Source organism: Ixodes scapularis, unplaced genomic scaffold (genome assembly GCF_016920785.2).
Source record: "Ixodes scapularis isolate PalLabHiFi unplaced genomic scaffold, ASM1692078v2 PGA_scaffold2__306_contigs__length_199485367, whole genome shotgun sequence".
Classification (NCBI taxonomy): domain Eukaryota; kingdom Metazoa; phylum Arthropoda; class Arachnida; order Ixodida; family Ixodidae; genus Ixodes; species Ixodes scapularis.
In genome coordinates this window covers 115,462,811-115,476,564 of record NW_024609857.1, presented here as the reverse complement: position 1 = coordinate 115,476,564, position 13,754 = coordinate 115,462,811, and the positions used below count along the sequence as shown (strand labels likewise).

General features: G+C 45.3%; 1 pseudogene; it reads right to left on the bottom strand.

The window, feature by feature from the left end:
- Positions 1–663: 663 nt before the first annotated feature.
- LOC121048228 lies at positions 664–13,347 on the bottom strand (annotated as a pseudogene).
- Positions 13,348–13,754: the final 407 nt, after the last annotated feature.

Sequence of the window (13,754 nt, the reverse complement as noted above, 5' to 3'; positions counted from 1 at the left end):
AGTGTTCTCCGGCTTCTACACAAATATTTCAAATTTTGGGAAACAATTTGCATAGTAGTTTATTTTATATTTCATAAAATGGTTACCAATGTTTACACCGTATAAAAGCGAAAATATGTGCTTTTAATGCGTTCGGTGGTGACTCAATACACTCATAAATATTGCACCTTTCCTCCGCCAGGAGAAGTCAACTGTTGTTTTTTTTTTTGTTATTTTTGCGCATGCACACAGAAGTTGAACTGAACCTTTCTTGAACATCACATTAAAAGTTGGAAAAAGTCTAATTTGGATCGAACTCGAACCTGCGCAGGTTCGTGACATTCCTAGTCGCAAGCTCAGTGGGAAGCATGTCTCGGACATTCATGGACACATTACCAGTAAAAAGTAAGTGTGACAGATACCTAGGTGGAAAAAGTAACTCGGTTACAGTTACATGCTTAAAAAAGTAACGAGGTACAGTTACAGTTACTGCATAAACAGTAACACCGTTACTTTTCGTTACAGTGCAAAAAATGGACACAAGAAATCACAAACCAAAACAATTATATTTTATTGGTTACACTATAGTGAGAAAAAAGGTAAACTGAGGTATAAAGAAATTTAAACCCGAAGGGTGTTTCGTTTTTGCATCATTTGCCGTTCCAGCATTTTGATGTGCATAATTTATTTGCAATAATTGTTATAACTTAGAATCAACTATTTTTCAAAATTGTTATCGGAGAGCCTCTTTCTCTTGATGATGAACACAACGCGTCCTTTGCTGAGCAAGCGTTCAGCCATGCGCTCTTCCATGTTGAGTCGAATGATGATCTTCTTGATCTTGGGGAACCTTGCGAGATTGATCAGGTCGGTTGTGGGGTCGCTCACCCATTGTTGCACCTCTGTTAATGTTGGCAACGCTTGAGGCAAGCGGGAAAAGCAAAAAAAAAAAAATATTGTCTTCGTCGGTGTCCTTTTTGTTTGCTGAGCCTTGCCGCAGAGGCACGACATTCCTCGAGCAGCCGTACAGTTGCAGCTTTTTGCTCGTTTTCCAGGATCCGCGATAGCTTGAACTTCGGGTCTACCGCTGCTGCAAGAGCCAAGTCTGGGTCTTCAAGAACTTCTGAGAGCTTGTGTCGAGATGTGTAGCAAAAAAGAAGTTCTTGCACTATTTGAACCTTTAAATTGAATTATGGATGATTGAAACCTACAATGTTAGGTGTAGATATCTTGCACAGATATGTTCCCATGCAAACACATGTGCAGAGAGGGGTAGCAATTTAGAGAACAACAGATATGTGCTCACCTCTTGACTGCTGCCTCAAGGGAATTTAAAAGTGGGTTGCAGTACTGCAGTTGTGGGAGAGACCGTTGGTATCTCAAGAGCGAGTGGAGAGTGGGCTGCAGCATGCCCATGTACATGTACTGCTTGCCTTGCAGGATGTCTAGTGCCTTTGCAATGCCATACATTGTCTGAAAGAGTACAAAACCCTGCTCCTAGCTTGGTAGCAAGCACTCCACAAACTGGTGCGGCTTCAGGCGGTCGGCCTATACATATGCGCGGCCCCCTGGCAGCGGTCCCCCTCGCTTCCACGGGAAAGAGGGCGGCGGAGTCGAGAGGGACCGTCGGCTGGGTTCGTGTTCGTGGGGATCCACACCAACCAGGATGCTTTATTAGCCTCTATCACAGGAAAAGTCCGTCTATGTCCGCGGGTCAGCGCGGCGACCACTGCCTTGTTGCAGTAGATCAACGTTCTTGGGGGAGTCACCAGGAGGACGAGACGTACATTGCATAAAGTGAAACAAAGACACTGGTAAAATGCCTTGCAGTATTCGTCGATGAAGACAAGCTCCGTAGCTTTGGCAGCGTAAGTCTCTCAAATGTGGTGTCCAGTTTGCCTTTCGAGACCTCATTCGAGAACTTGACAGCTTTATACAGAGAGTTCCATCGCGTCACGTTTGGGACAGGAAGTTGTTTTCCTAATGCGATTCTTATGGCTTCAGCGGCTGGAGCTGACTGGGCCTGCTTCCTCAAGAGACACTTCAGTTTTGCAAAGACATTCTTCCCCATTGCACCGTAAAATAAGTCGTTGCATGTGTTGTCTGCATCCGCGGAGGCAATTAGATTAAGAGTGTGTGCAGCACACCTCTGGTGCCGAGGCAAGTGGATCTCTGATGTGCATGTGCCTGAAGCTGTATCAAGCACCTCTGTGATGAAATTTCGGATGACATCTTCATCAGGTTAGGCGGCTTCTCCAAATACCCTGTGCCACAAATTGGGTCACACCCATCAGAACCTACACCCAGCTGAGCTTGAACCTTATAAAATATATGAGATAATAGGTTAGCTGCATATTTGAACAATCATCTTGTAGTGTTTAAAGACTTTGATAGGGAAGTGTCATAAGAATAGGGTTACCGAAATAAAGCTACGTAACGAGTGTACATCCGGATATTTTCTATGAAACTGCCTAAACTCAGCCAAATGTCACATGGGCAGCTTTACTAATCCAATACAAGCAGTAAATGACCGCCAATTTAAATATGTGCTCATTTAATATGTAATTCTGGTAACGTTTAGGTGATATGAAGGTGGTCAGCCGAAGCATAAAGGGTAAAAAAAGACAGGGACAAGCCTGTTAGTTACCTAAAATCCTTCACAAAGTTCGAACCATTGTCTGTGATCACGACACATATCTTGTGTAATATTTTGTGGTTCGCAAACACTGCATGGAGCGCAGAAGCGATCACATTATATGTATGACGGCCTGAAAGCCGATGTCAGGTCAGCGCTGCGGCTTTCCATTCCAGGGATTCCTCATCAAGAAACTGTCACTCCAAGAAAGCTCGTAAAAAGTTTGTAAAAAAAAGGGAATGGTTATTGCTGTTGCTGTGCCATTCAACGTACTGGCAATGCAATCACGACCGAGCATGACTCTCCTGTAGCATGCTTGAAGCTCGTATGGTCATCGCAAAATATTCCGACTGGAAGCTTAAATTTCTGAATTTTTCTCGCCAGTCGTAGTAATTAGTTTAGGAAAAACAAAGCGCCGGTTATTTATGTGGCACTCGTAATTTAGGTGATTAATTATGACTATTTTATTATGCAATGCTGCAGCCTCGCCATTTAACGCCGAAATTACGAAAATCGGCAATATGTTGCCAATCTTATTAGTGAAAATCAAGAGTTATCTTTTTACTGAACTCTACTGAACGCCCGTGCCTTGTGCCCTTTAGCTTTGCAGTGGCAGCACTTGTAGAGCTCTGTGATCTCCAATCGGGGTCTGTCCCCGAGCCAGCGTGCCTCGAGCCTGTTCCTCGCTGCCCCCTTTATCAGTCGGCTGAGTGCCCGGATGCCAACGAAGCGCAAGACGTGGTAGCCGTCGCTGGCAAAGTGGTCGCGCTTCGGCTTCCTTTCCCCATTCAGGAAAAAGGGCTGCAGAAAGCACACATGTAAAATTATTTCATTAAATATGCACAATGGCAGTGTAAAGAAAATAATGAGTGCAAAAGAATATGTGTCATTATCTATGAAATGGCGGAAACACTAAATCCCTAATTTCCTTTAAAGGGCCCCCTCAAACGACTTATTGCCTTGTCTGAAACCTGCGTTGAAGCTGACCTCGGACAACGTAATAACACAAAGAAGCATTTCTTTTTTTTTTTTAGAAAATTTGCACTATTTTAGAAGTTACGAGCAAATTAAAATTACAAAATGAAGCATTAAAAAGGACTCTCCGTGACGTATCGGCTGTTTCCACGGTTTTCATACTATTTGTTTAGTTTATCGCTCTCAAAGCTCGTCGAAAACTACTTTTATAAATAATTATGATGGTAGGAACAATTATACTTATTATTCCGCATTTAAGGGGAAACACCTGATGGATCTGGACAATTGGAAAGCCAGATCTGTTAGCACCACGCGGCGCCACCACACATCCAACTGTTTCGTGCCTTGGGAAATTAAAATATGATACGCTATTATTTTTCGGTTTTGTCTTTGTTCCTCAAGTCCGTTGAAAAGCTGAAAAAGCAGGGAGCGCAAAAAAAGCAGGTCCGTAAATATTGTTAGAGGGGCCCTTAAAGAAGGACCAGCAGAAATATTCTTCCGCCTGGCGGAAAGTCCTCCTCGCCCTCTTTCTTTCTTGTATTGTAGCACGGCGAGGCGAGGGGAAAGGTCCCATTTTGCGCCGGCTTCTTCTGAGAGGATAAGCCGAGAAAATCCCCATTCTGAGCGACGGGCGATGGGTGCGGCACCAGCGACCTCGTGACTTACAGGTAGCTTCAGCTCCTATCGCGTAATCTGCCCCATTTTTTGGCGCTCACCAAGCCTAGCCCCTCGGGTGTAGGTTTTCCGGAGCTGCAAAGCTGCGCTTCAGCTGTCGAAGGTCTTTGGTTTAGCCTGTGGTAAAATGAACGCATACTTGAGAGCTGCGATGCATCCCGCACCCATTGAAGGAAAGTTTCATAGATATTTTCGGTTGATCAAGGAGCTCAAAAGACATGCGCGAGAAGTGGTGACTTGAATATGTAAGGATGAGTTACATCTTCACAAAACATTCCATCTTCAAAAAAACGGCTTATCACGCTCAAACCTGCCTCAAATTGGGATCGATGGAAAAGAAAACGATGCACCAGGCGCGGGCATCTTCTAGAAGGTCTCTGTTTTCTAGGAGCGAGCACAAATTATTGGAGAACTTTAGCAGACTATGTTTTCGGGCCACGCTATATCTAGCGAGAGCTCGCGCTGCCACTTCGATGCATTCTCTGAAGCGCGCGCCTGAAGTGGCAGCGGGCCTTTGAAAACGATTTACTAAAATGCCCTGTTGTGTGCCTAACTCGCGGAGCATGATGGCCAGCAAAATGTATGAAATTCATATTTACACATTCCCAACAACCACCTGAGTTGAGAGGGCATCAAGGGTGGATGTCAATTTCAGAAAGTTTTAGTGGGTCGCTTAGCCACTTAGATAACCGTACGGTCCGTACCCCAGAACGAAATGTCAGCTAGACTCGCTCTTTACATTCCTTATCAACTACGGCTATGGAGCGGAAAAGACAATATTAAAGCCCTTTTTGGCGAGTCTAGCGTGTCCTGTTATGGTTCAACGTTGCTTGTATCGGTACCATAGCACGGGCCGCCACTTCGAAGTATTTGTGGTGTCTCAAAGAAACTAAAGCAGAAGCAGACAATTTTTTTTTTTAATGTGACACAGAATTGTATTTAACATTGTAAAAAACTTTTAGGTACCCTACGCCACGCAGTTAGCACAAACAAACTATCGCCGGTGTTTCCCACTTTTTTTTTTCTTGTTAAAAGTGAATGATGTTTAGGAAACTGTTAAGGCGAGACGCGGGTCTTAAAATGGTAAAAAATCGCGAAATTTGGGGTTTTTCAAAAATCACATGTTTGGATAGAATATAGTCTGAAGTACCTGCCTGCGAAGTTTCAATGCCCTATTCGACGTCTAAGTATAAAAAAAACGATAAATACGATGCCTCCGCGACGCTCAAATCGCGAATCCAACGCAATAAAATAGTCAAACTGCGCGCCCGCGTCGCTTCACGACCGATCGTTGGATCGCGGCCATCTTGGTCTTGTTGGGGAGCTGGTTCTCTTCCCTACGTCCTCATCCCACTCACTATCGCGACAACCTTGGAGAGCGTCCGCATTCCGCGGGTTTTCACGACCGGAATAACGATTGCTCATTGGCCCGCGCGCGTACGTCACGGGTACGTCGTGCCGCGCGCGCCTGTCATAGGCCAAGACGCGCCCCTTTCCACTTTTGCTCCTTTCCTCCTCTTGGCGCGCGCGCCTCCAGCAGCGCAAGGGGAGCGTGGAGAAGCGTCGTCTGCTTCGTTTTGGCCCGTCGCTTTGTTCGTTCCGCGGCTGAGTGCACGTTGTTTCGAAATCGTTTGCGTTCGCGTCGGACATCGTTGGTTTCTCGCTACGAAGTTGCGGGAGTTTTATTTCGAGCGATCGAGATGCCGGGGGACTCTCGATTGAAAGAGAGTACGCGGCGGACGTTCGGGAGGAAGACGCGACGTGCGTGGAACAAGCGGAAGACATCACCTGCAAGTGCGCCGCTACGATCTGCACCACTGCCGAACGCATTGGATCTGCCGGGACCATCGGCTAGCCTTCCCGTTGACGATGCTGCGGCCTCAAGCTCTGGTCCGGATGGCTCAAGTTTTGCCGGCACCACTCGCGTCGACTCTACCTACTACTCTACGGCCGAGCAAGCGCAGCGCGCCGAGCGATCGGAGCAAAGCAAGCGCGTTTTATCGGAGAAGTCGGCGACCCAGCGGAAGTTCGATCTGCTTGAAGTCAACGGATCATGCCAAACAAGCGATGCCGGGACCCAGTTTGTCATCGTCGACATGAAAGTCCTCAACGACCTCTTCGCGCACGCGAGGTGTGGAAGCTGCGGTGTGGGATCTCTCACGCTCAGCAAGGCCGCGGACAAGGAGTACGGCTTGGCCGTCAAGCTTGTGCTCGTCTGCAGCACTTGCGACTTCCAGAAGAAGCAGTTCTCCTCTCCCAGGGTTGCTGGAACAGCAAAGATCACTCCCTTTGAAGTGAACATGAGGGCCATGAAGGGGATCCAATCCATTGGCAAAGGAGTGACAGCCTTGGCAGACTTCTGTGGCTCCATGAACATTTCTCATCGGGGCCTGCACCACAAGACGTACCAGGGACACCTGAAAACGCTTGTGCGGGCATGTGAGAATGCAGCAACCGACAGTGAAGCCGCCAGTGTTGCTGTCGTCAAGGGGCTCTACACAGGCTTTATGAACCCCATTGGCAACATCGATGTCATCTTCGACGGATCATGGATGACCCGAGGACGCAGCTCCCACATTGGTGTAGGCTGCATTGTGGAGTTGTACTCTGGCCTCGTCATCGACCATGTTGTGTACTCCAACTTCTGCCTTGGATGTGCCTTGGGACCGGAGCCCGAGGACGATGGCTACAGCGACTGGTACGCAACCCACGACTGCCAGAGGAACATTGACTGCAATGCTGGCCGTATGGAGGTGGAGGCTGCGCTCACAATGTTCCAGAGGTCTCTGACCAAGCATGGTCTCCGCTACACCACCGTCCTTTCGGATGGGGACAGCCGGACATTCCATGCCTTGTCTGAAGCGAAGGTTTACGGCTTCATCAAGATAGAGAAGAAGGACTGCGTGAACCACGTCCACAAGCGGATGGGAGCTGCCTTGCGCAACGTTGTTGAGAAGAAGAAGGCACAAGGCGAGTCACTTGGTGGGAGAGGAAAGCTGACACAGGAAAAGATCAAGAAGATCACTAACTATTATGGCTATGCTCTCAGGAGCAACAGCCATGACGTTCCAGGGATGAAGAGGGCGGTGGAAGCCACACTCCTGCACATGACCTCCACAGATGGCGCCCCAGACCACAGCAAGTGCCCCGAGGGAGCGGAGTCCTGGTGCAAGTACAACAGGGCCTTGGCAAACAGTGAGCCTCCGCCGCCGCACAAGAATCCTCTTCCGGATTGTGTTCGGGCTGCACTGGAGCCAGTGTTTGAAAGGCTCAGCAATGAAGACCTGTTGGCACGGTGTAGTGAGGGAAAGACGCAGAATGCCAGTGAGAGCCTGCATTCGGTGATCTGGACGCAGACTTCAAAGAATGCGAATGCCTCCCTGGACAGCGTGAAGAGGGCTGCGGCTGAAGCTGTTGCTGTCTACAACCAGGGAAGGAGAGCGACCAACGAGTCCATTGCTGCAGGCCTGGGCTACGCCACCGGTGACTGCCTTGTCCGCCGAAGCATCGAAAAGGACAGTCTCCGTTTACGTAAAGCAAACGCGGTGCACCAGAGCAGCAGTAGCGTGAAGGAAAGGTTCTCCAAGCGACACCAGGCAGGAGCATCTCGAGATTACAGCCCAGGACAGCTGTAATGGCTTTTTCCAGTGCCATGTGGAACAAAGGCCCTTTTCAGGGCCAAACAAAATTACGTTTGGAGCTTGAAACTCTTGCTCGCCTCTCCCGTTGTCCAAAGTTGTCGGCTCATCACTTTAGAAGCAATTTTTAGCCTATATCAGTAATTCTTCACCATTTTTGCAATCTTCTCAAAAACAAATTATTGCAATTTTTAAAATTATTTGTTCAGAATGCACTACACTACATCTTGATAACTATTATTGCATAAGGGTTTTCACATAATTTATTGTAGTCAGCGTCGAAACAGGAAAATGTGATTTTATCTTTTTCCTAATGTTCTCATAAATGGATTACATCATCTTTTATGTCAAGTTGTTCATGAAGACTTACACTACACCTTGGTGGCAATTATTATTTATCATTGTTCACACAATTTTCTATGTTCAATGTCAAAACTTTAACTTTGATTTTCTCATCTTCATGTTTTTTGTCAACGTGCTTAGCCTTACGGGGGTTTTCATGAGGTTTTTATCGTAGCATTTTGAAACTTTTTATACCGTTTTATTCAGAAAGGACTGGACTGTGGAGTAAAGCTATCTTTTTGCAGTTTATAATGACAACGAAAATTTTATGATAAATAATGCGACCTCATTAGTGTCATAATTAGCATAATTAGTACATTTTTGTATTATAATGTAATTTTGTGAAAATATAAATAGCTTTATAATGCATGGCAGACCTTTAGCTATGCATCTACATCAATAAAAAAAAATATTTTTGTTCGAAATGGCCTTAACGACCCGTAAGAAATTAACCAAATTAGGCAACACTATTTTTTATAACTTGAAAACTAATTGAGATATTTTGAAACTGATTTCATATTTGAATTGAGGAAGAAGGAACACATATGCACAGTGATTTTCATTAGTATAGCTGCGAAAATAAAATAGTCCATTTTAGAACCAGTGTCTCGCCTTAATGCGAGTATCCCAGCTAAGCGGTAGATTTTAGTGCGAGTCGATACATTGCTGGGGAAATTAGCAAAAAGCGCCGATGTCGTGTTTGCGCTAACAGTGTCGCGTAATGTACGCATACCGCTGCACAATCAACGCTAAGGGAGTGAATCAGTAAATTTAGTGGCCCCCAAAAAAGTGGTGATATTTTGTTTTATTTTTATGGTTGAAAAGTTGTTATTTTTGAACAAGCGATTCGGTAAAGAGTGCTTCCGTTGGCCACCAACTTACGAGGCATCAATTTGTTCTTATACACTAAATTCTTCATGGCCCTTGCATAAAAATGTCAATATTGTGTTTGTGCTAGCTGTGTCACGCACAGTAAGAAGACCAGTTCATCGCTCGAACATTTGAACAAGGCCTTTCTTACGCTTTCTTACTCAAAATAGACGTTTTGCGAGCACGCTTTATTACTGGTGGTTCATAAAATAATCTATGTTGTTTATTTAGAGGAAGGAAACGGTGGTGAGGGGGGGGGGATTGAATACAAAAGACGACTCAGGGAACCTCGAACTTTGTAAATATTTCGCTCAACCTATAATCCTGAGCTAATTAAATCACTTTTGCTTTGACTGTTTTAGAACTTGTTAACAGTCGCGCTAAAGGCCAAGATGAGCGAAAAGTCAGATGCCCCTGTTTATTTCAGCAAGAAGCTTATATATGCGAGATAGAACTGAAAAAGTGTACGAGTGTAACCATAGCAATCTCCGACCAAGCCTGAACCTCACTTTTTCGCCATTTTATCGAAAGTCGTTTCATCGAATGAACGGACATTTCATCGAACGCCGTTTCATCGAATCGCCAAGGGCCGTTTCATCGAATTTCTCTGTTATGGCTCTGTACCGAGTTTTGGGGCATAACAGTGCTTTATAGATGTTTCACCTTGCATTTGTTAAGACTAAGGTAGTCACTTGTGAAATTGTTTTGAAGGTGGTGTCAAATTACTAAAAATAAAAGCAATTGGCATAAAAAGAAATAAAAACAATTGGGTATGGGACTTACTGAATATCTTTACTCATGTACATACATGACTGAAACGACGACGCTGCAAATAAAGGACAGACACTTAAAACGCTTTTAAGTGTCTGTGCTTTCTGTTTTTGCCTCATTTTTAATTGTTTGATGTGACATGGAGAGGGGTCATTGTTTCATGGAGGCTTTCTTGAAGCAGGATATGTTCATGATGGAACTTATCTTGCCACTGCACCCAGTGATATAAAAACAGAAAAAAAAGAAGAAAAAAAAAAGAGAGAATTAGATGAAGTTGTGTATAAAAATTAAAGTAAATTCCAAAATATTACAGACTGTAACGTTGTTCGATGAAAAGGCGTTCGAGGAAACGGCTTCTGTGAAACGGCGTTCGAGGAAACGGCGTTCAATGAAACGGTGTTCGATGAAACGGCTTCGATGAAACGGCTTTGATAAAACGGCAATCAATGAAACGGCGTTCGATGAAATGTCCGGACACACTTATAGCGGTACGCGTGCATTACGTGGCACTTTGTGCCTGAACGCGGCATCGGCGCTTTTTACTATTTCTGCCCTGCAACATGTATTGTCTAGCACTGAGCTCTGGCACTTAGGTTGGATAGTTGCATTGACAGTTTTCAAAACATAATTTATTTCTAAAAAAAACAAAATTAGAAAGACCGGCAATAGTTTGTCTGTGCTGTGTTGCAGTATACCTAAAATGTGTTTGCAAAGACAAATTACAAACACGTATCATGTTAAAAAAATCGGCTACATTTGATTTATTTTTTTTTATTTTTAATGCCTCAAAAATACTTTAAAGTGGCAGCACGTGCTATAGCACCGATTTAAGCAACGTTGAACTATAACATCAGACGCTTCGATAGCCGCACTCGATCAAGAATGCTCACAGAAAGGTTACAGCTTATATATTGTTGTAGGGTGCGGTTATCTAAGAGCTAAAGACGATCCACTAAAACTTTTTAGTATCAACACACACCACTGCTTTCTTCTCACCTCATGTGGTTGCTGGGATGCGTAAATATAAATGTCACCTACATTCGTTGGCCATCATATAGTGTGAGTTACGCACATAATATTTGTGCTCGCTGCTAGAAAACAGAGACCTTCTAGAAGATGCCCGCGCCTGGTAGATCATTTTCTTTTCCATCAATCTTAATTTGGGGCAGTTTTGAGCGTGATAAGCCATTTTTTTTGAAGATGGAATGTTTTGTAAAGATGGAAGTCATTCTTACATATTCAAGTCACCACTTCTCGCGCATGTCTTTTGAGCTCCTTGATCAACCGAAAATATCTATGAAACGTTCCTTCAACGGGTGCGGGGATGCATCGCAGCTCTCAAGTATGCGTTTATTTTGCCACAGGCTAAACCAAAGACCTTCGACAGCTGAAATTCGGTGACTGCGCGGGCGCAGCCTTGCAGCTTCGTAAAACCTACACCCGAGGGGCTAGGCTTGGTGAGCGCTAAAAAATGGGGCAGATTACGCGATAGGAGCTGAAGCTACCTGTAAGTCACGAGGTCGCTGCTGCCGCACCCATCGCCCGTCGCTCAGAATGGGGATTTTCTCGGCTTATCCTCTCAGAAGAAGCCGGCGCAATAGGGGACCTTTCCCTTCGCCTCGCCGTGCTACAATACAAGAAGAAAGAGGGCGAGGAGGACTTTCCGCCAGGCGGAAGAATATTTCTGCTGGTCCCCCTTTAAATTTTCTAATGGCTTCAACAACCCCCCCCCCCCCATGTGCTCTTACCCCGTTGCCGCCTCGAGGGCTAACAAGCAACCCAGATTTCGAGACGGTGTGCTTGAATCCGAGGGTGCTGGAGGTCGCCTACCTCATGATTAGGGTGTGTACTTTCCGGTGTTTATTTGTGAGAAAAATCGGCGGATGTTTTTCGGTGTTTATTTATTTTCGAAACACCGGTGTATTTCGGTGGAACGTCTCACGACGAGGCTAAAATCGGTGATTATCGGTGGAAAAAAATGCGATTGATCACACACAGAGAGTTCTAATTTTATTAACATATTTCATACACTTCTCGAGAAAGCATATATTTCTCACACTTGGTTATTATAGTGGATGCAAGCATACTTCGAGAGGTTTGCATTCATCATGGCAGCACGTTCCTTGCGGTTCACAACCCGCAATTTTGAAAACACTCGCTCCACATTTTCGCTGGACACAGGAAATCCCAAAATGTCCAGCCAGGCTTGGGTCAGTAGACTCCAGTCAGGTAAATGAAGTTTCCAAAATAACACTGGATCAACGGTGCTAGTCACAGCATACTGGCGGTAACAAAGAAACTCTGATTCTAGGTCACTCAGCTAGCTCTCGTCTCGGAGGACCAGCCGATAGATACTTTCATAAGGCACAAATCCCTCTGGCAGCTCCACGTTTATGCACAGATTAACAATTGGCACGCGGAACCAGAACGACGATTCATCCATGAAATCTGTAGCTTAGTCATCCTGAGCTTTCCGCTTACTTCCCATCCTGGTGGCCTTCTATTCCGCGTGACGACGAAAGGAAGCAAGTCTCGCGTTGAGAGAACCCGCAGACGCGGGACGGACGCGCCTTCTCAAACACGTCTGCAAATTTTTTTACAGAACGGTTCTTTTATATACAGCGAAAAACTCCCCCGCCAACAAAACCCTTTTTCCGTTTCCCCAGAAGCCCATAGAGACTAAACAGATAACAAGGAACGCATCTCAGTTCTGAAAGTTCAGTAGCCCTGTACGACACGGACGTTGGCATTCTCTTCCAGGAACCACAGCAACCTCTGAATACATGGCTTGCACCGACATTACTTGGCCAGACACAATGGGGAAAAGGCACGTGAGAGCGTATACCTCCGCTGCGTTAATTTTTCCACAAAAGGGGGCCATGGGCGACACAATGGGGGAAAGGCGTGTGAGAGCTTAGCTTTCACTGCGTTAACTGGACGCTTTTCACCCCCAGAAAGGAGGGTGGACTGACGCCACGTGCAAGCCATGTATAGACACTGAAAGAATGCAGGATCCACGAGATAACACGTTTGACGAACTTCTACGGGGAAAGGGTTTCGCTAGGTCGGAAAAGTGCAACGACCGGTGTTTTTCGGTTTTAACCGGGGCGAAAATATCCAACCACCGGTGTTTTTCGGTTTTAACCGATTTTGTATTTTCGTCACCGACGGATGTTTATTGGTGTTTTTCGGTTAAAACCGGAAAATACACACCCTACTCATGATGCGTTACTACCGCCAGGAGGGAATGGGCATAACAGCACACAAGTGAGTTCAACGCCTTAATTTGCTGTTCGGCGAACTTGCAAACGGGCGCCAGCAGTAAAACGTTTGACAGCTACTTTACTTTCTGTTTCAGTGAGCATTACGCACATTACTTTTCAATGTGATGTCGCATTAGTGGTTGCATTGCATGTTTTACTTGCGTTTCATGCCATGTTTCTTTGTGAAGTTGTGGGTCATCATAAAGTGAAATGTTCAAAACCTCGATTGCTGCATGAGTATCTCTTGCTTCATAACAAGTTTGTGAGACCTGGGGCCATATGTTGCGCTTTTTGGACTCCCACGGCGGCTAGGGAGAAGGAAGTGACGTCAACAACGCAGCAAACGCGGATTGGATGTTGATTGGTGAGACTCACTGATGACAAATATTCGCAAAAAAAAAAAAAAAAAAGCTTTGTTTTTGTTTGCAGAAGTTCGTCATCAGCTTCCAGATAAAGTAGTGCATTGAGACTCTGTGAACGCTAGATGAAAACAAACGAGCTAATTTCCCTTGGCTTCATTGAAGTTCCTCGCTGAACTATCCGAACGTAATTAACAGCGTGCGAGCGATTATGATAAAAGCAATGCCCTTTCTCTTTGGCGTGACC